The 9813-nt window shown below is 50.3% G+C and overlaps 1 pseudogene; it reads left to right on the top strand.

Moving 5' to 3' along the window:
• Positions 1-3449: 3449 nt before the first annotated feature.
• On the top strand, positions 3450-4485 carry LOC121917003 (annotated as a pseudogene).
• Positions 4486-9813: the final 5328 nt, after the last annotated feature.

The raw sequence follows: 9813 nt of genomic DNA, 5'->3' as shown, positions 1-9813 counted from the left end.
ACAAAGTGAAAGAGGCAAACGAGGGACGAGTGTAGTCCAATTCGAACCGCTGAGAGAGTGTGATTTGCCCAAAGCCTAACAATGGTTTGCATGGCTGAGCTGGGACGACCCCGGTCTCCGGAGTTGAGCCACTCTGCCACGGACGGAAACCAGGACAACGTATGGTCAAGCAACATCGAGGCGTGATCAAGATGGCAGACGTTACGGGTGTGAAGAACACAACGAGAGCTAGAGGGGTCAAAAGCGCACATGAACGCTGAGCCTCCTGGGAAGGCACGGTCCTGCCCTTTTCACGGCCAGGACAGGACGAACCTTGCCCTTGCTGTTCTCAAAACCGCCATAACGCTATTCCAGCACAAAACCAGAAGAACTGTCAGCGGTTGCCCTTGTTATGGATGCGCCACCGCCGTCTCCCACACCTTTGGGCCGCGCACAGAAGGTCTCATATAATCTCACTGGACTTGCTAAACGCGCAGGTGGCAAAGCCAAGCGGCCGTGTGCCAAAGCTCCTTCTCCGAGGCGTTTTGCAAAGGCTCCTTGCGGCTGGCCTCCGGGGATCAAGGAAGCGAAGCGGCGAGGGAGAAGGAGGCACCCACGAAGGACGAAGGCCACAAATGATTCCCTCAAGATCATTCTTTCTCATCACCGCCATTCCTGTCTTCGTCAGATCACAAGCGCCAGCTCGCTCCACTTCTGCGTATTCCACAGTGGGTTTCTGAAGAGCAAGGCAAAATTCAAAGACATACCGTGTGTCAGTCTGTAAAACCAGCACATAGATCTGGCAGCCTTTGAGACCAAAAGAAAGAAGTTGGCAGCAGGAGCTTTCCTAGGCTTCAGTCTACTGTATGCTCCCTAAAATACATTGGCAAGAAACATGTCATACATATTCAAGATATGCCGCGCTAGTCTGTAGAATCGGTACGTAGAGATATTGCAGCACCTTTCAGACCACCGAAAGAAAGAAGTTGGCAACAGGAGACTGAAGTCTAGTGAAGCTCATGCCGCCAACTTCTTCATTTCAAAGGTCTAGTGTTACGTCTTTAGATTAATGTGCGTAGAGAGATCTTGCACACCTTTGAGACGCAGGGTCCTAAAGGCTGTTTGCCATAGGAACTCCACATCCTGCAACAACCCAGAGACCACCTGCTTTGTACTTAAGACCGCCATGTGCCAATGCTCTGCTGGAATCGCACATTTCCCATCCCCCTCTTTTACACCTCTTTGCAAACCAGCCCAAACAGGTCCAAGCCTAGGAGGCCTGGAAGGCGGAAGGTGAGCTTATCTTGCTCTCGATCGCCCAGCTTCACAGTGTGTCAAGCTCTCGGTACACGCGCCGACCCGGCTGGTCATGATAATTGGTTTCCCTTTTTAGTGGCGTTTTAGACGGATTCGCAAGAAGGGCGCTGTGTTTTCGGCCACGGCAGTCTCAAACTAGGTCCACCAGCTTTGTGGCTTTGACGCAAAGGGCAGAAACTCCGTTGTAAGCAGTTAATCTCTGGACGGCACAGAGGACACATGCAGAGGTTTTCCCGCGTCAAAAGGTTGCGCAAGCTGCCATAACGCTTAATCAGTTGCACCGAAAGCCGACGCAGTTTTGCTCAAACAGACAGATCCTCTTTTACAAACGTGAGTTTGATACTCAATTGAAGAGTAAGTGGGCAATCCATTCATAGTCACAGCGCAAAACACACAACCCCCCCGCAACAAAAACAAACGGGGGGGCACTTGGTCAGTGTTTGGAGAGGTTCTTTCTGGGATTTGTAGTCCTCAAAAGTAACTTCTACTGTTATTCTAGAGAACAGAACCCAAGCATTCCCTGCTTCAGAAGAACACACGCCTTGTCATCTGCGCCCTTGTGCCCATTCCTGTGCCACAGCTGCCATGAAACGGGAGTTTAATTACAACATAGGTAACAAGAAACCAAAATCCAGACTGCTTGACAACGTCCAAGGATTCTCCTCTAGTTTGATGGCGGCTGGATGCATTTGGAAAAGGCACTATGGCCCCATACAGACTGCCCCATAAAGCTGCTTTGAGCAACTTTGGATGCATGCTGCTTAAATGATGCTTGTGTCCTAAGAGCCTGGAAGCTGCTACAGTTCTTAGGACTGGATCGTGGCTTTGGCGCAGCTTCCGGACTCTTAGGACGCATGCATCATTTAAGCAGCACACACATCTATAGGTGACGCGAAGCAGCTTTATTTTGGCCTGTCTGTATGGGACCATAGATACCTGAGGTCTGGACTGCTCACATGTCACTACTTTGACCAGCCCTTGACTTCCCCGTCAGCAGCTTTCAAAAACCCGAAACTTTGATGACTGGCTGGCTAACACCTCCCACTGTGAGTTTTACTATATATTGTATGTTTTGTATGGTGTATTTTGCCGTTTCTTATGGTGCTATTAAATGGTCACATCTATGTACAATCACATCTGTGAGCGATCCAGGCAGCCACACACTAAGGATGTCCTTGGGTCTTGCTCTTTACCGTTCTCGCTGGTGTCAAAGTGCAAGATAATGCTCCTGTGTTAAGGCCGTTGGGTGATGCGCTTGAGGTCAAAACCAAGGCTTGCCCTTTACTGGGAGACAGTTGGTTGCTTTTACTCATTGCCTTGGCTGAGTTATAAACCAGGGGACAGATCCCCCCAGTTCGTCAAGGAGAACAAAAGAAGAGCCCAATGTTTACCCAGAGTGAGTCCTGAAGGGGGTGAGACCTTGAACTCGGCTCATCTGACTCACTTTGTCTCCATGCTGCAATAAAGTCGTATAACCTGGGCACCTATAAAAGGGAGGTCCGCGGCTCCTCTCTTCTGGATGAGAACCCATTGGGCAGCGGCTGTTCCCAGTGTAAGTTTGGGAGAGGAGAAAGAGGAGGGGGGGTAGCCATACCTATTACTATAAGGTCGCTGTCATGAAAGGTCGGATAGGAGCATCCGATGAGTAAGCCTTGGCGTTGGTACTCCCCTTATGAGGTCTAATGGTGTGGGATTGGCTGCGTGGAAGAGACGCGGTTGAAGGGGGAAAATGGGTGAAGCGAGACTTGAGGAGATGTCTTTCATCTCATGACGCATGGCAACAAACCCCTTGAACACCTTGTGCCACAGGTCCTGACCAGAACGCATCCAGGATGGCAGGCATTGCGCGAACAGTGCTCTTCACATCAATGCTTTTGCCAGCCTTGTCACAGGTAGGCGGCATGTGGAAAAGAGCAGGGCTGGTGCCAGGGTTCCCCGACGGAGCTGTGAGCCGAAGGGAGGCAGAGAGGGGAGGTCATAATAGTGGGGATGGTGACAATGATTCCTCACTTTATTAGCAGCTCAGATGTTGGGCTTCATCACTTCCCCTCCTCCCCCATAAAATATATATATTTAAAGGTAACGAACATTTAAGGTAAAACACAACATTCCCCCCACCAACAATTCCCTGACTAGGCCGAAGCTGGCGATCAATGGCGTCCCTGTGGACCACAAGCTCCCCGACGGCGCCGGCCTGGCTCAGTCCCCTGGTGCACCGTGCGAAACACAGCCAAGAGGAGGAGCTCGGCCCGGGGGACGGGGCGGTCAGCCTGAAGAGGATGGGAACAAAATGAACCGCAGCAACCTCTGCGTCTCCCCAGTCACCGTGGAGGAGAATGGGCGTGTCCTCACCTGAAGGCTGGCCCGCGATGGCTCCATCCAGGTCTCAGTGGTCTGGACGTCATGTGTGAGTGACCGGCGGCTTCTTCCAAATGAAGAAGGGCGAGGGAGGTTTGACCTTAGTATGTTAATAGAATACTGGTGTTTCCGCACTCTGGGAGCGATGGTGACCCTTGCTGCTGCGCTTCTTCTCCCCAGTCCCCCCTTCCTAACAGGAGGAGACCCCCTTCGGTGGAAGAGGAGAAAGACGTGACCCTCACTGCCACAAAGGCCAACCCACCTGCGCAGATGACTTGGCTGAAGGACAACGCACCCTGGCCCTGGAAATCCCGCACCAGGTCTCCAGACCCGAACTCTTTCAGCTGAAGATACAGACCGCCCAGAAGTCGGACAGCGGGGTCTACACCTGCCTGGCTGAATCCGCACTCGGGACGGAGGAGAGCTTCCAACTGCGGTCAGAGGTAATGCTGCGGTGTGTCTATGAGCTTCCTGGTTGCTCCAGGCCATTTGCTTTGCTTGCAGGACCTAGGAACGCTCCTACATATCACATAATAAACAATGACAAAACTAAAAGAAAAGACAACCAGAGAACAATGAAAAAGTGGGTTTTAATTGTAACCTGGACAGAGCTCCACTCTATCAATAAGAAAACCTGGCAAGAATATACTGGCTGAAGGAATCGGTGCATCCACCAAGGTACTTGGGGCGAATCAGTTCATAAAACTCTACTAGGCTTTTCTTCCCTGGACAGACAAAACTGTGCCTTCTCCAACGGAGGCGGTCATCGCGCAGCCCTCTGGTTTTGCTGACTACCTCTTGCCATCACGGCTCGACGGGAAAGGATTTTAAAGGTAAAAGTGCCCGGCTCGTTCTGCCAGGCGCCCCTCCAATGGCCACCCGCCCTGTTTAAAGAACAGAAGAATCTTGCGGCACCTGAAAGACTAAGTTTTTATGGCACACATTTTGTAGTCATAGGATTACCAAAGGTTTAAAAGGGCTTGAGCCCCAGCTGAGAGAGGTTAGGGATAAAGATGGGAAAGAGGCTGTATATTTGGGCAAGTGGGTTGGGGAAGGAAAGCAGGAATAAACCTAACAAACGAAGTTGCCAAGAATGCATCGGGGTGGTTTCCAGTAAGTTTGGAGCAGCTGCTCTTTGTACCGGCAGAGTTGCAGCGGAGCAATGCAGGGATAACTCTCCCAGTTGACATGCCCCAGGGGCCCAGTGGCTGGGGATCCTGGGAGTTGTAGTCCACGAAACAGGCCTCCCCAGCTCTCCAGGCGTATGCCGTAGTGTTCATACCATAGGAGCTAAACTGGTGCCAAGCAGATTGTGGCCTGGCCGGCAGAAGGTGCTGTTCTTTTAACAAACTGCCAAGGACAGGAGTCAAATGTCACACTTGCCTGTTTGTGAAAAGGCAGCACTTCTAGAAAGGGCCAGGCACAGCCATTGTGTCTATGCCAGGGATATTCCGTCAGGGGCTCTAGCCAGAATAGCCAATGGTGACGGATGATGGGTGCAAAGTCCTGGCACATGCCGTGTTTTCCGCTTAGATGAGGCGCAGGGGGAGAGACGACCTTTGGGGCTCAAGCATTTGTGATGGGTGCCTATAAACTTTAACCTGAGCAAAATGGCCCACCATCACTTCCAGTCTAGGTAGCAATTGTGGGAAATGTGCTACAAAGCCCAAAATGATGTTGTGGACAATGCTGTTATAGTCAGAGTTGGCGTTGGGGGGAAGAAAGGAAGTATGATTAAGTCCGTACTATGTGTCTTTTCCTCCCACCTCTCTTTTTTAAAGTGCGTCAGAAGCACGCGACTCCCCAGCAAACAGCCCTGTGAGTGTTTCTCTGTCGCAGAAGAGCTATGCCTTATAAGAATCAAGAATCGTAGCGTTGGAAGAGACCCCAAAGGGCCCTGATCCAGCCCAACCCCCTTCTTCTGCCATGCAGAAACTCCCATCAAAGCATCCCCATGACAATGGCTATTCAGCGCTCAGTTTAAAGGCTCCAAGGAAGGAGGCTCCACTGCACTCCAAGGAAGGAGTGTCTTCCTCGTCGAACAGCCCTGTGCTTTGTTTGAACTCGGTTTAGCCTGGCTCCCAACATGGCTGGGGACAATGACCTTAAGGCCAAAAAAAATCCCATGGTTTCGTTTGCAAACAATATGATAGTGTGTGTGCAGAGACCTTAGGAAGCCAATCGGACTCGCATGCTGGGTCCCTGAAGGACGTGTCCCCTAGAGGAACTTGACTGAGCCTTAAATCTTAGGGAGCGGCCCTTCTCCTGGTCCTTCCCAGTCATCGAACAAGAGTCCTACTGGTTCTAGATCTCTTCTCGATGGCTGCTCCCAGACCTGGAGGTTTCCCTTGGGAGGCCAGCCTGGCTCCCTCCTTGCTCTCCTTCCACTGGCATTTGAAGCTTTCCTTATGCAGCAAGCTTTCCGGATTGATTAATTAATCATTCAATCTCCGCTAGGCAGCATCCTCTGGGACTGATCTGTTTGCCCCTTGCTTTGGATCAGCCTCGGATGGCTGTGCAAAATCTCTGCTTCTTCCTTTCCCTGGGGCGCTTGGATAACAACTTGGCATTTCAGCATTGTTTATTACTATTCTCCATTTCTAATCTTTGTTGTCTTCTCTTTCAGCATGAAGGCATTCTTATCTCAGAGCCACTGTCACTGCCACGGATCGCAGGCGTTTCCTTGCACGACACACCCATACATTTTATTCTTCCAAGATGACCACTGTCTACTTGGACGGCCGCTCCTCTTTTGTAGGCTTACCTCTGGTCGCTTGCCCTCTCATTCCTGCCTCATTTGGGTGCGGCCGATCAACTCAAATGTACTAATAAGATAAAAGCAGAGCTCAGGGATGTTACTTTTGGGTTGGCATCTCCCAGAATATCCCAATCGGAGTCTTCATCCTACCTAGTAACTCCCAACCTCGGAGATAAAAGATAACCGGGGTTGCCATTCGACCCAAGTTTAAACATGCCGCTCAGTCTGTTTGGCTGCCAATGCCTTGGGGAACGAGGACTCAGGAGCATTTCTTTCTTCCCCTCCTGGCACAGGCCACTGGCATCCATTTTAACCAGGCCTCGGAAAATGTTTAAAGAGCTCTTCTCAATAATTTTGATTGACTCATTAAGCGATTGGCTCACATGCGCCCTTGGCCTCGGTTTAATGCGCCTGAGTCACCCACATTAAATGCTTACCAACTAGTTCTCCGTGCAGGTGGCAGAGAGTTTCTGAGCCCTGCCCTGCCTTGTTTTTTAAGGAGCTTTTTAGGACACTTTAGGGTGCATCTAACAACATGGAAGCAATGCAGTTTGGGACCACGGAGTGCTGTAGCCCCATCCTGTGGAATCCTGGGATTTGTAGTTTCATGAGATCGTTAGCGTTAAGAGCGCTGGCGCCTCAAAACTACAGAACCCAAGATTTGGACTGGATGGCGCTTGTGTCTCTTCCAACCCATGATACAGTTAAAGTGGCGTCAAACTGCTTATTTCTGCTGCGAGAACCAGTGTGAAACTGTGATTGAGTGCTGGACTATGACTCTGGAGACCAGGGTTCAAATCCCACTCAGCCATGAAACCCACTGGAGAACCTTGGGCAAGTGGCACACTCTCAGCCTCAGAGGGAGACAATGGCAAGCCTCCTCTGAACAAATCTTGCCAAGAAAACCCCTCTTAGGTTAGTGGGAAACGACTGAAGGCACACACACACACACACAGAGTCAGATGCACCGCAGCAGCAACCCTGTTTTCAGGTACTCCCTGAGGGTTTCTTCTGCTGTGGGGCCAAGCTACTGGTGTTAAAGACAGCATGTGGAGCCAGCAGGGGGGAAAAGAGTGGCCACCTTTTCCAGCCACGCTCCTTTCCACAGCCACTTCCTCCTGGTTTACGCAGAGACCACCTGCCCTAACCACACACACGTGTGTAAACCAAGTTGTCAAAACAAGGAGAGCCTAGCCTAGACTGCATTCTGTGGTGACCTTTGGGTCAGCCTCCTCAAAGGCCGGAAAACTCACGCATTAGAGCTGACGCAGAGTCCCCCCGCTGGCATTAGCAAAGGCCGGGCTACACAAAGAGCAATGCAACGTTTTCCCCAAGGAATTTGGCTTGCGGAGCCTGTCCTGCCAGTAGGTTAACAGGTTGGCCGGCTCTCCTCCTCTCCTTCCGTCATCCGCACATGCCCACCTACGCACATGGCATCTTTTTTGGATGCCAATAGGCTTCCCTTCCACCTTGCCTGGCAGCAGTGAGCCAATCTAGCAGGGAAGATTACATCCTGAGCGTAAAGCGGAGGCGCAATATACAAGATCAAAAAGCCTTTCTGTACTCCACTTCCCCGCAGAAAAGTTCCTTCCAAGCTCTGAACCTAACTTTGCAGATATCTGCAGGGAACACCAACCAAGGGTTTTGCACTTGTTGTGGGAGATAAGCTATGGTGTAAAAACATGTGACAGTTGTGATAAGGGCTGCATTTACACTGTAACAGCGGCCCCAAACTTTGATATGTGTGGACTAAGTCCCAAAGAAGCCCCAGCCAGCTTGGCCATATCTGGGGAGCTGATGGAGACCCAAAGTTTGGACGCTCTTGAGACTTTGCAGTGACATCACTTAACCTCCATGGTCCATCCGGCAATCCTGGGATTTGTAGTTGGTTCCGGCACGCTTTGGCAGTGAAGGCTAAGGCCCTGTAAAACACATACACATCCCAGGGGGATTCAATAGGATGGAGCTACAGCACTTAAAAATAGCAGTGTCAAACTTGCATTGTTTCGACAGCGTAGATGCACTCCATGACATCTCCGTCTTAGCGTTCTTGCAGGAAATGATAAGAAAGCTGCCAACATCTTCTGAAATCTGTTTGTACGTTTGTGGCTTTTGGGCTCCTTAATATAAAAATTAAAGTGTTCGGAAATGAACTGGTCTGCGTATGTTAACAGGTTTCTTTAGTACCCTGCCCTTGTTTGTTGCTCGGTTAACCGCAAAGCGGGTCTCAGTCGGTCCTCCATCTTTCTTAAAGGTCCTACATTTCAGGCTAAATTTACCTAACTGCCTACCTAGACGTTGGTCTAAATTTGTCCTAGTTTTTGTCCCAGTTTTTAGCCGGGAATGATAGCAACCCTATTTGAGAGTTGGATTAATGTATGGTCTAAGAAAAGAGAGTCGGATGGTGATAGCCGCCCAACAAAGGGCTGACCCATTTTGTATCCCTTATAATGCAATCTCCATCAGCCACTGAATAGGAAGGGAAGGATCAGCAATTCCAATGGGAGGGAATTGCACCTATGTGAAACTTTAAATGGAAATGAAGGCCCCTTCCTCCCTGAGGAGCGTTTTACGAGGCCGAATGTGGTTTCAAGGAAGATCGATTTAGTATTTAATAAGAGGTAGTTAAATAGGGAGAGAACGGCAAAACACTGTTCGGGATTGGTAGTTTTGTGAGTGAGAAGCCCTGGAAACCTGGGTTTTGTAGTTTGGGCGAGAGATTTAGAATCATAGGCCTGTTACAGACTGCCAAAACAAAGCTTCATTGGGTCATTTGGAGGTATGCTGTTAATAGATGCCTGGGTCCTAAGAGTCCGGGTTGCGCCAAACCCCGCTCCATCCTAGCACTGGAGGGAGAGCTTGGGTGCAGCTTCCGGAGTCTTAGGACCCATGCATCATTTAAACAGCATACCTCCAAAGAGACCCAAAGCAGCTTTATTTTGGCATCTGAAACAGGCCACTAGAATCGAAGATTGGAAGAGATCCAAAGAAGCCCTGATCCAGTCCAATCCCTTCTTCTGCCATCAAGCACCCCATTGACAGATGGCCAGCCAGCCTCTGCATAAAGACCTCCAGAGAGGAGACCTCCGCGGAAGGAGTGTGTTTCACAGTGAACAGCCCTAACTCTTAGGAGGTTCCTCCAATGTTGAGCTGGAATCTCTTTCTTCCTGCAGTTGCATCCATTGCTCCATTGTGTCCTATTCTCTGGAGCAGCAGAAACCAAGTTGCCCCTCCTCAATATGACATCCCTTCAGATACTTAAACAGGCTATCATATCACCTCTTAACCTTCTCTTTCTCCGGGCTAAACATCCCGCTCCCTAAGTCTCTCCTCATAGGGCTTCATGGTTTCCAGACCCTTCACCATTTTGTCACCCTCCTGTGGACACATGGCTCCAGTTT

The sequence above is a fragment of the Sceloporus undulatus genome, chromosome 11, assembly GCF_019175285.1.
Source record: "Sceloporus undulatus isolate JIND9_A2432 ecotype Alabama chromosome 11, SceUnd_v1.1, whole genome shotgun sequence".
Classification (NCBI taxonomy): Eukaryota; Metazoa; Chordata; class Lepidosauria; order Squamata; family Phrynosomatidae; genus Sceloporus; species Sceloporus undulatus.
Note: the sequence above shows the minus strand (reverse complement) of the source record. Positions and strands in the feature narration are given on the sequence as shown.